This window comes from Anguilla anguilla, chromosome 8, assembly GCF_013347855.1.
Source record: "Anguilla anguilla isolate fAngAng1 chromosome 8, fAngAng1.pri, whole genome shotgun sequence".
NCBI classification, from domain to species: domain Eukaryota; kingdom Metazoa; phylum Chordata; class Actinopteri; order Anguilliformes; family Anguillidae; genus Anguilla; species Anguilla anguilla.
The window spans coordinates 9,251,772-9,268,006 of NC_049208.1; the positions used below are offsets into that span (position 1 = coordinate 9,251,772).

General features: G+C 46.0%; 1 protein-coding gene and 1 long non-coding RNA gene across 3 annotated transcripts in view; one reads left to right on the forward strand and one right to left on the reverse strand.

Moving 5' to 3' along the window:
* Positions 1 to 16,235, reverse strand: part of nrbp2a (nuclear receptor binding protein 2a) — a 59,641-nt gene that overhangs the window by 27,612 nt on the left and 15,794 nt on the right. The gene's annotated exons all lie outside the window — the stretch shown is intronic.
* Positions 2,396 to 4,091, forward strand: LOC118233813. Its single transcript, XR_004766572.1, has 3 exons — positions 2,396 to 2,728; positions 2,842 to 2,877; positions 3,691 to 4,091. It is a non-coding gene; the product is annotated as an uncharacterized LOC118233813 (long non-coding RNA).

Here is a 16,235-nt window from a genome sequence, read left to right on the forward strand (position 1 = left end):
CTAAACAGAGTCGTAAAGGAGACCGGGAACAGGCAGTAACCCATATTTCTCGTGCATGAGCCACATGTCAGCACACTCCTAAAAGAAGACTATCTAAGGGCAGAGCTAGACTTTTTTTCCCCCCCCGGGCGAACTCCGTATCGGAGCTAGCCCCCGGGCCCCGTGAAGACAGCCAGAACAATGGCAGCCGCTCAGCCAGTTTCAGCCGTTTTTCGACTGCATTCCTCCCAAGACGCGGCTGCAGTTTCGGTAGGCAGGATTTCCCATCAGCCCTCACCGCCGGCTCCTAGAGCCATAATGGAGTCCTGTTTCATTCCATAAGTCCGTTTTCAGAGCCCTTCCTCGACATATGATTTATTCATTTTTCTGGCGAGCTGAGCGGAGAAACAAACCCCCTGATAACTCCACCGCACCACAAATCCGTCTGGTCTTCGGTCGGCGACAATCAGACCCGGAACGGGGTAAATAAACTGCGAGCTGGTAGATGCATCGGCCAATGGCGAAGCTTTCGGGAAGAGTCAGCTGACAGGAAGCTACAGTATGTATCCAATGAGGTTATTGATAGGGCCCTCCAATGGCCTGGGCGGGCATTAAAACCACGCCCCCTCAAGCACAACCCAGCTAACAAACAATGTTCTCACAATTTCTGCCATGTAGCATCCATGTTACAACATTGACAAAACATTCCAGTAACACTGTGAGAACATTTTGTGTTAGCTGGGATAGCCAGTTGCAGGTTCAAGCATGATCAAAGTCGTTTGTTGACTATGAACCAAAATTTGAGAAAGCAACACACACATTCAACTTTTTCTAACCAGAGGCAGGGTGAATCTCAGCATGATGAATTGAAAAACAGGGAGGAACAATATTCCTCTAAAAACTGCAGAAATAGAACTATAAACGTAGTTACAAAAAAGTAATTACCTTTAATGAGCAGCTACCCTGCAGACTACCCACAATTCTCCATTCTAGCTCCAGTAAGATATCTGCCTGCAAGCCTCTTTCAGTTCAAATGAATGTGAAATACTGCAGCCGGGATATTGCAGTCAGGATAATGCCAAGGATAACCAAGCAAGCTTTGGAAGGCTTGGAAGGTCATTTCGGGGCAGCCTTTGTTTTCGCAGAGGTTGGGCAGCAGTACCCGCTGACATAAAGGAGAACGTCCTGACTAGCTCCAGGAGCCCCAAAGAGCCCACATGACTGACAGCATTACAGTTCATCTTAACACCTCCCCCTCAACAGTTCATTCAGTTTTCTACTTGCATTTGGTCTATAACTAAACAGCGACTCTGAATACTGGATGGCGAGTTAACTCTTTGACGAGTACGTTTTTTCTAATGTTTTATTCAGAGTGTTCTAGAACCTCATCGCTTTCAATTACCAGTAGTGATTATTACATCACCAGCATTAGAATTGTCAGTTAAGAACATTCTAATCACATATTTGTGACCTCACAGCTCAAAGGGTTAAACAGGAAGCTGGGAGGGTAGCAGTCATGAACACCACACCCCCACAGTGTCAGTCCGGTCCTGTCGCCGGATTACGACAAACCTGTCTCCATGCCGACCCAAGCTCCAGATCAGAGGCCGTTTTGTTTAGGATAAAAGGGGGACTCATCATCCCAAGCAAATGCAAGAACTCGAAGTACAAGATCCCACTGTGCCCGCCGTCTGTCTGGTCCGCTCACTGCACCAACGCAGCGAAGCCACAAGCACAGGCGGAACACAATCACTGGCAGTGTCACGCAGGACAGAATCTTTACCAAGAAAAGGACCGTGTGCATTTCTCACCAAATGAGATTTACAAAATTTACAAATGTGACTAGACTGCATGCCAGAACAGAAAGGACAGGAAGTTCTGAGCTGACAAGGATGAATAAAAATATAAGGAAATTTCGTCATTAGAATATTACATTACATTACATTACAGGCATTTGGCAGACGCTCTTATCCAGAGCGACGTACAACAAAGTGTATAACCATAACCAGGAACAAGTATGACGAAACCCCTAGAGAGAAGTGCAGGGAACAACCGCATAGTTCAACTTGGACCCTGAAGGTTAAACTGATTAACACTAACACAACGAGAACGGCAAAAACGCAGTCTATGTAAAAAATACAAGCAGTAGTTAAGACAGTTAATGCACCTAAGTCACCTACGAAACAGCTGCCTAGTTACAACCCTAAGCTTACAGTCATTTACAGGGGGGTAGGGAGGGATGGGGAGAGGTGCAGCCTGAAGAGGTGAGTCTTCAGTCGTCGTTTGAAATGGGTCAGCGTCTCAGCTGTTCTGACCTCCACGGGGAGGTCATTCCACCATCGTGGGGCCAGAACAGACAGGAGACGTGTTCTGGAAGTGCAGGTGCGAAGAGGGGGAGGTGCTAGGCGTCCTGAGGTAGCAGAATGGAGGGATCTGGCTGGCATGTAGGGTTACTTCCGAGATTAAAACACACGAGGCAAAACATGTTCTGCCGTAATTCAGTTCAAAACCGGGGTCTGTGAGAAAAGCAGTAGGCCTGTACGGCACTGTGTTGCAGGAGTTTCTTTCCAAAATAAAATAAATATATAATTGCAATTTTTTTATTTTATTGATCAAACTAAGCAATTCTCTAACATAGACATGGATCGGGTGATGAACCCTCCCCAATCCTGCTAGGACTGGGGAGGGTTCATGTTCTACTTTACAGGAACGTCCCACACAAGCAGGGGAAAGGAGGACGCGTCAGAAGGTCGGATAAACCGGTAAAAATGTAAATGAGCACGGCAGGCCCGTGCAATTTCAAAATGTGAATATGCAAAAAGCTAATCATTCAAAAAAGAATGTGTTCCTCCTTTTTTTCAGAGCCACATTTGGGTTAAAGATACAGCGACCGAGCTGGTGGGTGAAAACCACAACTGCACTACTCAACTACACAACTACTCATCTCCCAACAGGGCAGATTCAGATAACGCAATAAACCCCAACCAGAAGGAGCGGTTTGTGGTATGCTATGTCTCGATAGCTCGATTTCCGAAAATAGGGAGTGGTTTTTTTTTTCTCTCCTCTGATAAGAGGTCGTCTGACGCGAGCTTGACCTTGAGTGCCTTTGAGGAGTAAACGTTTGCATCGTGGGGTTTTGACGCCTCGTCAGATGTTTTCAGGCACTCCGCACAAAACAACCGAGGCACGAACGGAACGGTTCCTGGCGGCTGCAAGCATGTGGAAGCCACTTAATAGCAGGATCGATATTTAGGATCCTCGCAGTCGTGATGATTGGCAGACCCTTACGAGCAGCAACAGCGGGTTAGCACGGCACAAACCCCCCCCAAGCCATGACTCAGGTGCAGGTGCATGCTGGGATATGAAACCGCATTGGTTCTCGCTCAACCAATTTAGTGCCACGATCATCCTCTGGGACTGAGAACGCAGGCTTTTATAACATATACCACTATAAAAAAAAAAACAAAGTTTCTTAAAAACTGAGGACCACGCATCTTGATGTCCATGATGCAGGTCCAGTGCTTCAAGAATTATCCACTGCAGGTCTACCGATTTCAGGCCATCGGCAACAAAAAACAGCATCGTTTCAGAGACCGACGAGCAGTACACCAGTGAATTTTCCTGCTTCTGTTTACATAATCTAACACTGAGCAATCCATTCCAGTGTTTTATTTTTCTTTTTTTTTAAAACTTATTTTCTTACTCCCTCAGGGCAGTTTCCAGCCCCAAGGCCACCCAGGATATGAAAGGATATTACGACCGGGCCAGACAAATGCAAATGGACGGTCATGTGGGGCGGTCGTTTAAGGAAACTGCTCCCGTGCTTCCCTGTCCTCGCGAATTTATTGCATCAAACAATTCAATCCACTCGGGAGAGAAGAGAATTGAGTTTCGGCATTGTTGTTGGTTGTCTGTGTTGTGTGCGCTGTTTAGTTTGGAGTGCCTCTTTTGTTGAATGTCAAACACTGAAACACCCCCTCAGAAACATGCCAAACGGGACGGGTCTGGGTGCTTCTTTCCTGGGGACAGTCGGATGAAAGGGCGCCGATTCCCTGTGGCTACGCCAGGACAACAAAGCGAGGCTCCAGCGTGGAATTCAAATGCAACCCGAAGGCAGTTTGTTTTGTTTTTTTTGGGGGGGGGGGTACTGCTGCGGGGTTTTGTATAGGATATAAGTATACAGCTAAGGAAATAAAGGGTGTCAATATGGAACCATCCTGAGTGAGTCAGTGCTGAATGTGTCAGTGCACACTGTGTCAATGCTGAATGTGTCAGTGCATACCGTGTCAGTGCTGACAGTGTCACTGCGTCAGTGCATACTGTGTCAGTGCTCCTCACTGTGTCAGTGCTGAGTGTGTCAGTGCTCCTCACTGTGTCAGTGCTGAGTGTGTCAGTGCTCCTCACTGTGTCAGTGCTGAGTGTGTCAGTGCTCCTCACTGTGTCAGTGCTGAGTGTGTCAGTGCTCCTCACTGTGTCAGTGCTGAGTGTGTCAGTGCTCCTCACTGTGTCAGTGCTGAGTGCGTCATTACTCACTGTGTCAGTGCTGAGTGTGTCATTGCTCACTGTGTCAGTGCTGAGTGTGTCATTGCTCACTGTGTCAGTGCTGAGTGTGTCATTGCTCACTGTGTCAGTGCTGAGTGTGTCATTACTCACTGTGTCAGTGCTGAGTGTGTCATTGCTCACTGTGTCAGTGCTGAGTGTGTCATTGCTCACTGTGTCAGTGCTGAGTGTGTCATTGCTCACTGTGTCAGTGCTGAGTGTGTCATTGCTCACTGTGTCAGTGCTGAGTGTGTCAGCTGAGCCAATCACGCGGTCCTCACACACGAAGCACACAGCTCAGCACGGGACAGCAGCTCCAAAAACATCAGCGCCCAGCTGCTCTGCTCCCTCATGTGCCTGACAGTTACACTCCCCGAAACTAATCAAGGACACCGCAGTGGGCCAACAGTTATGACCTGGCGTTACGAAATTGAGGAAACAAAAGGAAAATTAGGCATAAAAAAATGTATTCTGCACAAATGACTATTTACACCGCAATTACTCAAAAACTACCAATTCAACCCTAAAGATATAGTAGCATACTTTTACGCTGGCTATTCTATCAGTTTCGTACAGTTAGATTAATGACCATTGCTTTATTCTGTTGCCTTCACACCATGTTCCATTCCCATTGAAAAAGCCTTCATTTGCTTCAGATTTATTAGCATCATGTCCCACCACTAATGCTAATAATCAAGTCAGCATAATTTGTTTCTACCTAACTGAAAGCAGTTGGCCTGAACAACATGCAAACAGCGCTGACATGGACGTACTGTACGTGTTGTTGTGTAAGTCTGTTACTTGAACACAAAGCTCAGTTGTGGGGATGTGGATGGAAACTATATGACCTCAGGCTCCTGGATGGGTCAATTTATTGGCTCACGGAAAGGTTGCGTTACGCATCTCTTCAGCAGTGTAATAACAGGCTCGCTAATAATAGACTATTTACAGATGCATTCATTTTCCCAGTGTGTGGAAAAGGCTACCGTTTGATGTGCATGTTCCCCCTCTGCAAAATGGAAGAAACAAAATCAGAAAAAACATTGTGTGTGTGCCTGCGTGTGTGTGTGTGCGGGTGCATGTTTGCGTGTGTGTGTGGGTGCATGTTTGCATGAGTGTGTGGGTGCATGTTTGCATGTGTGTGTGGGTGCATGTTTGCGTGTGTGTGTATGTGTGTGTGTGTGCATGTGCATGTGTGTGTTCCTCATTCTGCTATTAAACCCAGTCATGGCAAGTTAAGTGGTATTTACCAAAGTATTTTCCCTTCAGGTACAATCATTATTTACCCCAAGTTAAAATTGAAAACATATATTATTCGCTCAGGCCTAGGATTAAGGCTTCCTTAATGGTATAAAAACTGTACTGAAGCTACTCAGGCTGTTTTTGGTAGCAGCTGCTTAACCCTTCACGGGTAGAAACAGCAGTGTATCATAAGGCTAACAATTCCTTTACACAATAGAACGCAGAGTCTGTGCACTTCCCTTAGCCTATAAATCCAGACATTGCAAGCAGGTAAATGGTTTTAAAAAGCTTGTACACACCTACATATGTTTTATTTTGAAAACAACATGTTTCAGTTCTCCACTTTTTTAAGGAAAAAGGAATTCCCTGGTATTACATTACATTACAGGCATTTGGCAGACGCTCTTATCCAGAGAGACATACAACAAAGTGTATAACCATAACCAGGAACAAGTGTGTCGAAAACCCTAGAGGGAAGTACAGTTCCAAGTGCAGGGAAGGACCGCGTAGTTTAACTTGGACCCTGTAGGTTAATCTGATTAACACAACAAAAACAGCAACAAATCAGTCTATGCAAATAACACAAGCAATATTTGAGTAGGCACAAGTGCAATAACTGAGTCAACAAAGATAAACAGCTTACCTAGCTACAACCCTAAGATTATACAGTCAATTAGAGACTAGTTTCTTAGAGATAGTTTCTTATTCCAGGAAAATACAAAAAAGTTATTTTGATTGATACCCAAATACGGAAGCCTTACATTTCCGTGTCACCTTATCCAGGCAGGCCAGTCTAGTTCTTCCATACCATTCTTGACACAACCATTTCTATATGGACCTCCCTGTGCACCTGAAGGCACTGCCATGCTAAAACAGGAAAAGGTCTTCCTCAAACTGTTGGGGAAGCACAGAATCGTCTAGAACGTGATTGTATGCAGTAGCACTAAGATTAGCCTTCACTGGAACCAAGGGGCCTAGCTGAAACCATGAAAAACAGTCCCAGACCAAGGGGTGTCCAGATACCTTTGGTCATATAGCGTACCTCCATGCATGGAAATGATTGCACACAAATAAAACAGGGATACAAAAGGAGCGGAAAGAAGAAAGCGCTAAACCAAGAAAAAGAAGAAGCAAGATGCGTATAAAATAAGCCAAGAAAGAGGCAGACGATTACGCAGTGGGAAGAAGACGCATCAAACAGCAAAAAGATATATTTTTATAAAAAATTAATTCTAATACAAGACAGGATGAAACATGAATGAGGTCTTGCAAAAAAGCTAGTCTTCAGCTTACAAAGGTGTTGGACAGTCTGATGTGTTTATTAAGTGGGGAATTGCTGGCGAAATGTGTTGTTATCATGTGCCATCGTGCCAGGAGTATCATGTACATCAAGGGCGGCAGTGTAGCACAGTGGGTAAGGAACTGGGCTTGTAACCGAAAGGTCATCGGTTCGATTCCTGGATAGGACACTGCCATTGTAGCAAGGTACTTAGCCTGCATTGTTTCAGTATATATCCAGCTGTAAAAGTGGATACAAAGTGGTGTGCAAGTCACTCTGGATAACAGCGTCTGCTAAATGCCTGTAATGTAATGTGCATCAACTGCAGAGCACGGAACGAACCCAGAGCCAATCAGTCCTTAACCCAATCATCCAAAGCAGATTACCGTTACACCAGCACCAACATCAAGAACCAAAACTGCTGGGTTTGTCCCAGCTAAGCTGCAAAACGAAGAGCACGCCATATTAAAAATGAAGAACATATCACATTAACCCATTATTAGGTCTCTTGATGAAAATCGACAGACTGCTTCCCCAGCCGTAAACTACATGACATTCCACAGTTCCGTTGCGATGAAGTCATTTTTTAGTTTCGCTTTATTTTATCGTCTCTGTTTCCGAGGTGTGGACCAGCGATTGTTCGAATACCCGCCCGTGTGCTTCACAGTTCCTTTCCCTCATGCTATGTCTTGTACAAACACAGCGCTGGTTAAAGATCAGCCCAGATCATACCGCCAGGCCATAATGAGTCACAAGTCAAGTGATCCTGAGCTCACCATCGGGGGAAAAAAAGGCTCAGTACGTTCCCCATTAAAAAGCCGCAGAATTAAAAAAAAAAAATTTTTTCGAGCTTCAGCCTCAAGTCCCTTCCGGTCGGTTCTCTCACCCCTTGCCAGGCTCTGACAGCCAGCCTTATCAAAAACCCTGTTCCATCAGCGCAAGCAGCAGGGGAAAAGGGGGGGATTCAATCCCAATAAGGCCAGAACACAGTGTTCCGGATGGGGTCAAAGCCCAGACAGGCTCCCCACAGCGAGTCCCCCCCCCCCCCCCCCCCCCCCCCCCCCCCCCGCCGACACGTGTAAATAACGAGAACTCATATAACTGTCAGAGAGAGAGAGAGAGAGAGAGAGAGACGGATTCCCGCCTCTGATTAAAAATGGCCCCCCGGTGCCTTTTAACCTTCATGTTGCCAGCTCGTGATTGATGGAGCCCTGGATGCGCTGAGCGCCTCGGCTGCTCTCCCTCTCTAATTGAAGGCTGAGCTCGGCGGTATTTGGATTTGAAGGGACGCAGGGCTCGCTGAGGGAATCCAGCAATCTGCAGGGGGGACGGGAGGTCCCAGGATAGCGCCAAGCACGCCAGCGGGTGAGCGAGTGTGTGTGTGTGTGTGTGTGTGCATGTAAGTGCGTGCTTGTAACTGCCAAGGAGTTTTTCCTTGCCACTGTTGCTGTAGGCTTTGCTCCTGTGGGGGTTTAGGTCACGGTTGTCTGTGAAGCGTATTGTGACGTAATTGTTTGTGAAATGCGCTATATAAATAAAATTAGATTTACATAGATGTGCATGTGTGTGTGTGTGCGTATGCAGGGCCCTTCTAAGTGAGGTGTCATTGACGTTCTCATGTCTTTCGATGAGCTGTGTGGTATGTCGACCCAAAGGGCTGATGTAAAAACTTTAGATGCTCATATCAATTAAATTCTCATTCCTGATGAAATCTACTGAAATATACTGTAAATATGTGGATTTTTACAGATAATGTAGTTCACAGCAATGCTTGTATAATACATCACAATATCTGAAAGCCAATTATTTATGCTTTCGCTTGTATATTCTGAAGTGCTGCACCATCGTAATGTATTATTTCAGTTCACTTCTGGTATATTCTGTTTCTGCAAAGAAATAATTGAACCACACATCTGGCACACACAGTGCACAGAAAGGTTCACAGGGTGATTTGGTCAAGGGATCAGCCATATGTATAAGTAGTCAAAACATTCATTATTCCTCTGGAGAATATTTTCAAAGGGTTCTCGATGGTTTTTTGGTTAGGGTATCAAAAGGCAGCGAAGGTTGAGATACACAAAACCAGATGGAACACAGCACAAAGCAGACTCCAAAGGAAGCGCAGGTTTGAGTATACTGTACATAACGTAAGAGAGAGCCGTTATACCAGTTGGGGCTTTCTGAGGAATTATTCGGCTAGTTGACTATTACTGATCAAGAAAGAGATTGAGACTAAAAAAATGAAAGAATTCATTCCCTCTCCCACAAACCCCTGAACCCAGCCCAAAGAACACAAGCTACTTTATACAAAGAAATCACAGGATGTGTTTACACCGGTAAGTAAAGAAAATATTCACGGAAAGCAGATAATAATCTAATCAAATCTATTTTATTTGCATAGCGCAAATTTGTTTTGCAAAAAAAACAAAGATGCTTTCTGCTTTTAGCAGAAAAACGACAAGAAACAAGCAAAAATAAGGCCTGGACCCCCAAATAGCAAGGACAAAAGGTCAAACAACCCCTAGTGGGGAGAGAAACCCTGAAACGGTGGCTTGAAAAGAAAAGACTTGAATCTTGGGAGGAACCCGGCTATAGAGGGGGAGCCCATCCTCCACTGGCCGGCCTGGTATACAGTAGCGGTAGGATGGAATGCAAAAAAATGTAATAAGGGATCCATCACAGCAAATAAAAAGGGTTAAGCAGGTTAGAGCTGAGGTCAGAAGGCTGTGTGGAAACCATCATTAAAGAACCTTGCCCTGGAAGAAGTCACACAAGCACATCAATAACGATCACGGATAACGCTGGCTCATTTTCTCTAATTGTTTCGTTTTCAAAGTCCTTGTTTTGCAAGCAAGACGAATGTCTGGCAGGAATGTGAAAATGAATAAAGCTTTACGACGGACCTGCGTACCCATCTTTCACCCCGGGGCTGAGAGATTCTAGCAGGGACTGGGGAACTTCACATTTCAGTGGAAGGTTGAGTAGGGCAGCTGTGGACCAAACACAAAGCTTTGGGGGGGGGAGACAAGAAGTCACGTCACCCCCAATATTTTCATATGAATTAATTTCTAGCAGACCTGGGTCAAATACGTTTTTTTTGTTTTTTTTTTTGGATTCAAATACTTTTCTGTGTTCTATTGATCTTGCCTGGTGTAATTGAGCCTGCCGATATGACCAGTTCACACTTTCTGAGAGTATTTCATAGGTTCCAATACACCACACAACGATCAGTAAAGCGTAGAAAAGTATTTGACAAATACCTATTTGACCCAGCTCTGATTTATAGGATAGTTGCTAACGCAGTGAGTCCCTCCCCCAGAATTTCTCTCCCCCGAAGTTTGCCAAGTTCTAAAGGGCCACACCTGCAGTTCACATGAGGCACCCAAAAAAAAAAAATGACAGCCATGACAGTTATACTGTAACAGCATGTCGGAGTGAAGCAGAGGAGTCGCGTTTCTCCTGTAAGTGGACTAGCATTTAAAAATAAACACACTCAGTCAGTGGGCCTCGCAGAGTGGAGTTCAAATGCGAGATACGTACAACTTAATACGGCTTCTGTGCTTAATTTTCTCCTCTTTATTATACATGACTTTGTAGTCCATTAACCCCTCTGTGAGCAATTTAAACAAGCAGTTCCCTGGTCCATGGCAGTTGTGGCACTAGGACACGAAAAAACACAGTGACTCAAATGAGATCGGGAAAGAATGTCTAAACACCAAGTACTCCTCCAGCTAATAAACACAAATTCCCTGGTTTCATGCTACAACAGGGTTGCGCAGAAAGCTAAAAACCCATCAAACGGTTTAAATGGACATCCGTGTGCGAATGAGAACAGCTCATAGAATGGCTCTGAGAAAAAAAAATTAAATCCAAAAGAAGGTTAGGTGTTGGATGGCTATGCCATGCAGTTGTAAAAGTTCACGCTTGGATACTTTTCCGCGAGGATTCAACACAGGTTTGTTTTTTTGTTTTTTTACTAGTCACAGCTACAGGCCTGACCCATAGAATGCCTGTTAAGTGAGGAAGGAGCACCCTAGCAGCGGTTAAAGAATGAGTAAATACATGCGGTCCACCATCGCACCTCCATCCAGTGACGCTGCTGCAGCTAACTGCGCTGGAGGCCTGCGCAGCGAATGCAGCAGCTGCAGCAGACGCAGCAGCTGCAGGAGGATCGCTGCTGGTCCTGACCGACCAGAGGTCGCACCAAAGCAGGGCCGCCCAACCCTTTTCCAGGAGATCTACCGCCCTGTAGGTTTTTAATTACTCCAACTCTTAGAAAGCGCACCTCGTTCAACAGCTAGCGCAAGGGCTGCCAAACCTTCAAAGTTCCTGGAAGTCTATCCATCGTCCTGCTTGTTTTTCACTCCAACGCTAACAGAGCACACCTCACTTATCAGCCAGAGATCTCGTCACGCTGCTAATTATTAGAATCGGGTGCGCCAAGCATTGGAGAGAAAACCTGCAGGATGGTAGATCTCCAGGAACAGGGTTGGGCGGCCCTGCACTAAAGAGTTGCGCGACACACAAGTGCGATCGGCCAAACGTTCAACGTTCAACTCCACTGGAGGCACAGGGACCCGCTAACTCAATCTTTCAAAGTTATCCGCCAACAAACAAAAAAAGGTTGTGAGGTTACATCTAGGAGAAGAAGACAAGGGGGCAGAGGGGACTGAAGCAGGGTTTCGTATCAAGGTGCTGGGTAAGCCACACAGCCCAACCGCCCTCGGGCCAATCCGCATATTTCCCATCGCGCGTCACCTCCAGCTCTTCCAGGAATGCCGGGGAGTGGATCAGCCGCGCAGATAAACACCTCGGGGGGTGTCGCAAGACGGGCCCCCCCTCCGCACAACGAGGCCGTCCGTCGAATTCCCGCGAATTCCGCCATCCCGCGGCCCGGGGAGCGGCAAGCGAAAGAGGCGCTGATCGGGAAGACGGAACCGCACGTCTGACACATAGAAACGGCTGACCCAGCGTCACCCCCCCGCGACCCAGCGTTACCCCCCGCGACCCAGCGTCACCCCCGCGACCCAGCGTCACCCCCCGCGACCCAGCGTCACCCCCCGCGGACCCAGCGTCACCCCCCGCGACCCAGTGTCACCCCCCGCGACCGAGGAGCCACCCTGGCGGGTCCTGACTGGTGGGAAGAGCTTCCAAAGTCCCGGGATCCAGTTTCTATTAAGACCAGTCTGGCAGGTTAGCACAAGGAATTTTGGAAAAAAAAAAAAAACAAAACAAAAAAAAAAAAAAAGGTTTAATTTAAGTTTGCCTGAAGGAGGACGCCCCCGAAAATCTTCCACACTCGTCTCACATCACGTCTCATTTTCATCGAGCCCCACACTAGTCCTGTCAGTACTCGAACGGGGGGGTTGGGGCGATGGGGGCGGCATTCCTAATGGAGAACGCCCGTGGCTGCCGGAGGGGACGCATTAAAGGGCTTCTGAGGCTGTGGAGACGGTTACCGGCGGCAGTTAGCTTCAAATGAACCTCGATTTATTGAAACTGTCAAACAGGACAGGGTTAACATCCTCTGGGTTGTGTAGTCCTGGCGACAGGAACCAGCAGTAATCTTCCCAGCTCCACAGGATATTCGTAACATTAGTCAGGTGTGGAGAGGGAAAAAACTAAAAAAGGCTGTGTGTGTGTGTTTGTGTGTGTGCGTGTGTGTGTGGGGGGTACTATACTACCTACATGGAAGAGTGTGCCAGGAGCAAACAGCCATTTTAATGCATCCCTCACAAAAATAGTCAGCATGGAACAAGCAAACATCTGTCATGTGCAGGAACTTTCCGATTCAACACTTCCCCGGCGTTAAACTTTCATATTTTCAGCCGCTTTCTTTTCCCCCACAAAACCTGAAGCTATTTCAAGCTCTTTGCAGAAAATTTGAGCTTTAATTACAGTTGTACGGTAAAGCACTGGCATATTCCAGAGATAATAGCTTGGGCACCTTTTAAAACGTGAAGGCGCTGCATTGTTCTTGGCGAGGAGGGATGGCGTTATCGACAATGAATTAATTTAGCACTTCACAGCGCTGCTGAAGAAAAAGGATAATTATTAAATCATCCCCCCCCCACCCCCCACCTCCTCCCCCAGAGCCCCAACCCCTGACTAATGTGATCCTCAAGTCATTTAGACACTTTAAGCAGCACAATCTCTGGCTGTGTGTTAACATCTTTGGAAAAGCATTCCTGAGATGAGTGGGGGGGGGGGGGTGGATGGTGGGGGGACAGCCAGGCTACCCGCTGGCCCATTTTCGGGGACCGTCACTCACACCTCTGTGCTGCTGGCAGGGGATGGACCTGGAGGAGAAGACCCCCTTCAGCCAGGTCTTTTTTCCCCAAAAACACAATGGAGCCATTTAAGCCTGGTGCGTGGTCTCTGAAATGTGAGGGAGTTTCAGGCTGAGTCAGAGCATGATTCACACCGGTTCTTAATGAGAGCCTTGTTGCATCGGGTTTGTGCTGATTCTGCCTAAAGCCAAACACTCTCTGTTAAATAAAACATCTGTGGCAGACTTTGTTCCTGGTGAGGCTTTTTTCACTGCTCACTGCATTGCCAGTTCCTGGTGGTTTAAATGGAGTGCAGCATTAGGTTGCAGGCACACGCCAAACAGTAAAAATGCTAGCAGTGGGACTACTGGGAGGCTAGCAGAGTGGAACAAAGCCACCCAACACAGTCCAGAACTCCTAAGGTCTTACGGAAGAGTGAAATACGATCCGATCAACAGCACTTACGGTAGGTCAATACAGATATCAGCCGTTTTCGATAAATGCTTCCCACACTGTGGGAGGGCGTGAGATGCAAAAAGCACATTATTTCCCCTCCCGTTATCAAACCTAACATTGGCTAGCGTACACACCAGTAATTTTGATTCCATATTTGAATACCTGTCAGGCAACACCAAGGGTTTTGTTTCTTTTTTTCATTGGAAATGCAGGCGAATCTGCCATTAAGAAGATTGTGGCAGTTAGGGAAACCCGGTTCTAAGTAGAGGGTTATGGTGCAGCTCCTGGTCCTGACCCGGTTCTAAGTAGAGGGTTATGGTGCAGCTCCCGGCCCTGACCCGGTTCTAAGTAGAGAGTTATGGTGCAGCTCCCGGCCCTGACCCGGTTCTAAGTAGAGAGTTATGGTGCAGCTCCTGGTCCTGACCTGGTTCTAAGTAGAGAGTTATGGTGCAGCTCCTGGCCCTGACCCGGTTCTAAGTAAAGAGCTATGGTGCAGCTCCTGGCCCTGACCCGGTTCTAAGTAAAGAGCTATGGTGCAGCTCCTGGCCCTGACCCGGTTCTAAGTAAAGAGCTATGGTGCAGCTCCTGGTCCTGATCTACACTGTTCTTCACAGGGCTTTATTCCCACTTCCCTCCATCCAAAATGGCCGACGCAATGGCCGTACCGAATTCTGATGACAACACACCATTCTATAAGACTCCTTCTACCCCTAATTCAGGGCTACACCATCGTCATTATTTCTGAACACAATTACACTGGTATGCTTATGCTTATGGAGTTCCTTCAGTTAAGTTCTTTGGGTCACTAAGACTATTATGAAAACGGAAGAGCTTAGAACAGCTCAAAGTGGTTAAGCAAATAATGGCTGTGCACTCCAAGTAAGCACACAATAGCGGGACAACACCTTTATCACAGAGAAATAGAGAATTTATAACTATATTCACACTATTATGAATTAATCAATCACAAATTATCCATAAAATGTTCAACATGCAAAAAATGAGGTTCTGCACCAGTTGTTTCTCTAATCAATATTCATAAATTATTTTACAGCTTGGACACCACTATAAATCACAGTCTAGTTGACCTGCTGACAAATTGCATCACATGGTTCCTTTTTTGAGATTACATAGTTCATTTTATAGATACGCTAACTGACATTTCCTTTAATGTTATTTACACATGTTGTAATTACCAAACACACAAATCCTCCTTGCAGTCCGCTGCACCTGCTGCCCTGATGATGACCAAGAGCCAAAACACATTACTCAATCTGAATCAGATGTGAAAGATTAAGAAAACAACTGGATGCTCTCGTTCGTTAGCGCAGAGCAAGCCTTGCATTTCGGAAGCATCTATGTATCATAACTCCCATCTAAAACCACTTAACTTTAGCACCCGTGCAAGAGCATCTTCAGTCTAAGAGTTGGCCGATTGCTACTGTGTACTGCACAACATTAACCCAGCCTAGGAGTTTCTATTATAAGACAGCAGAGCAAGTTTTTTTTATCGGAATGTTCTTGGCGTGGTGTGTGAGGCATCTGATGTTGGGCTAATTAACAGGCCTCATGCAGAGAGGGTAGCAGTGCATTCTGGGAAAGAAACAACATCTGCAAACGCTTCGTGCCAGGAGGACAGCATCTCCACGGCAACCAACCACCTGAGAGCAGGTACCCTACTAAATCTGAATGGCATTGGAGTGGTGCAAGGGCCCCATTTGTTTTTACCCTTTACCGTGTAACGATCATGAATATGCGATTAGAACGTTCTTGACCGAACATTCTATTCATGATGAAACGATCACTACTGGTAATTTAAAGCAATGGAGTTCTAGAACACTGCCTTAAGATTTTTAGAGAAAAAAAAAAAAAAGATTCCGAAAAACCTACTCTGCAAAGGGTTAAAAGCCACCACTGCAATCAGGTATCTAGCCCGTCCTTTATCCAAAATATTTACTGACGTAGACTTTTACAGTATCAGCACTGTTCTCGGCTAAAGTTAAGATGAATATCTTAAAGTCTATGATGGACATCAAATTTAAATTTCTGCCCCTGAAAAGGGAGTTGGGCTCTGTGTTGAACCTCTGTGTGAAAAGGGCATGGTTCTCAGAAGCTAATATTCCAGACAGCTACAGGAGTGACTCAAATTTACTACTTCTGAAAAGGCTGAAAATGAATTTGTCACAAGCCCTTGAAGGTTTACAAGGACTTGCAAATGTCCAGGCAGGTACACTGACATGGAGAACCAAGGATAATATTTTAAAACAAACAAATCTTGATTTCCATTCTACAGGAACTATACAAGGTATTTTCACCCGAGCCTGTGGAGCATCTAAATATCTTTTTGCTCTTTCTTCCTCGCTGATGCGATACAGGACACCTCTAAACAGAATAAAGATACTTTAGCTCAGGTTCCACAAGCTGAATGAGTTCAGTCTTTCCACTGCACAGGTGCGTAATCCTCACACCTC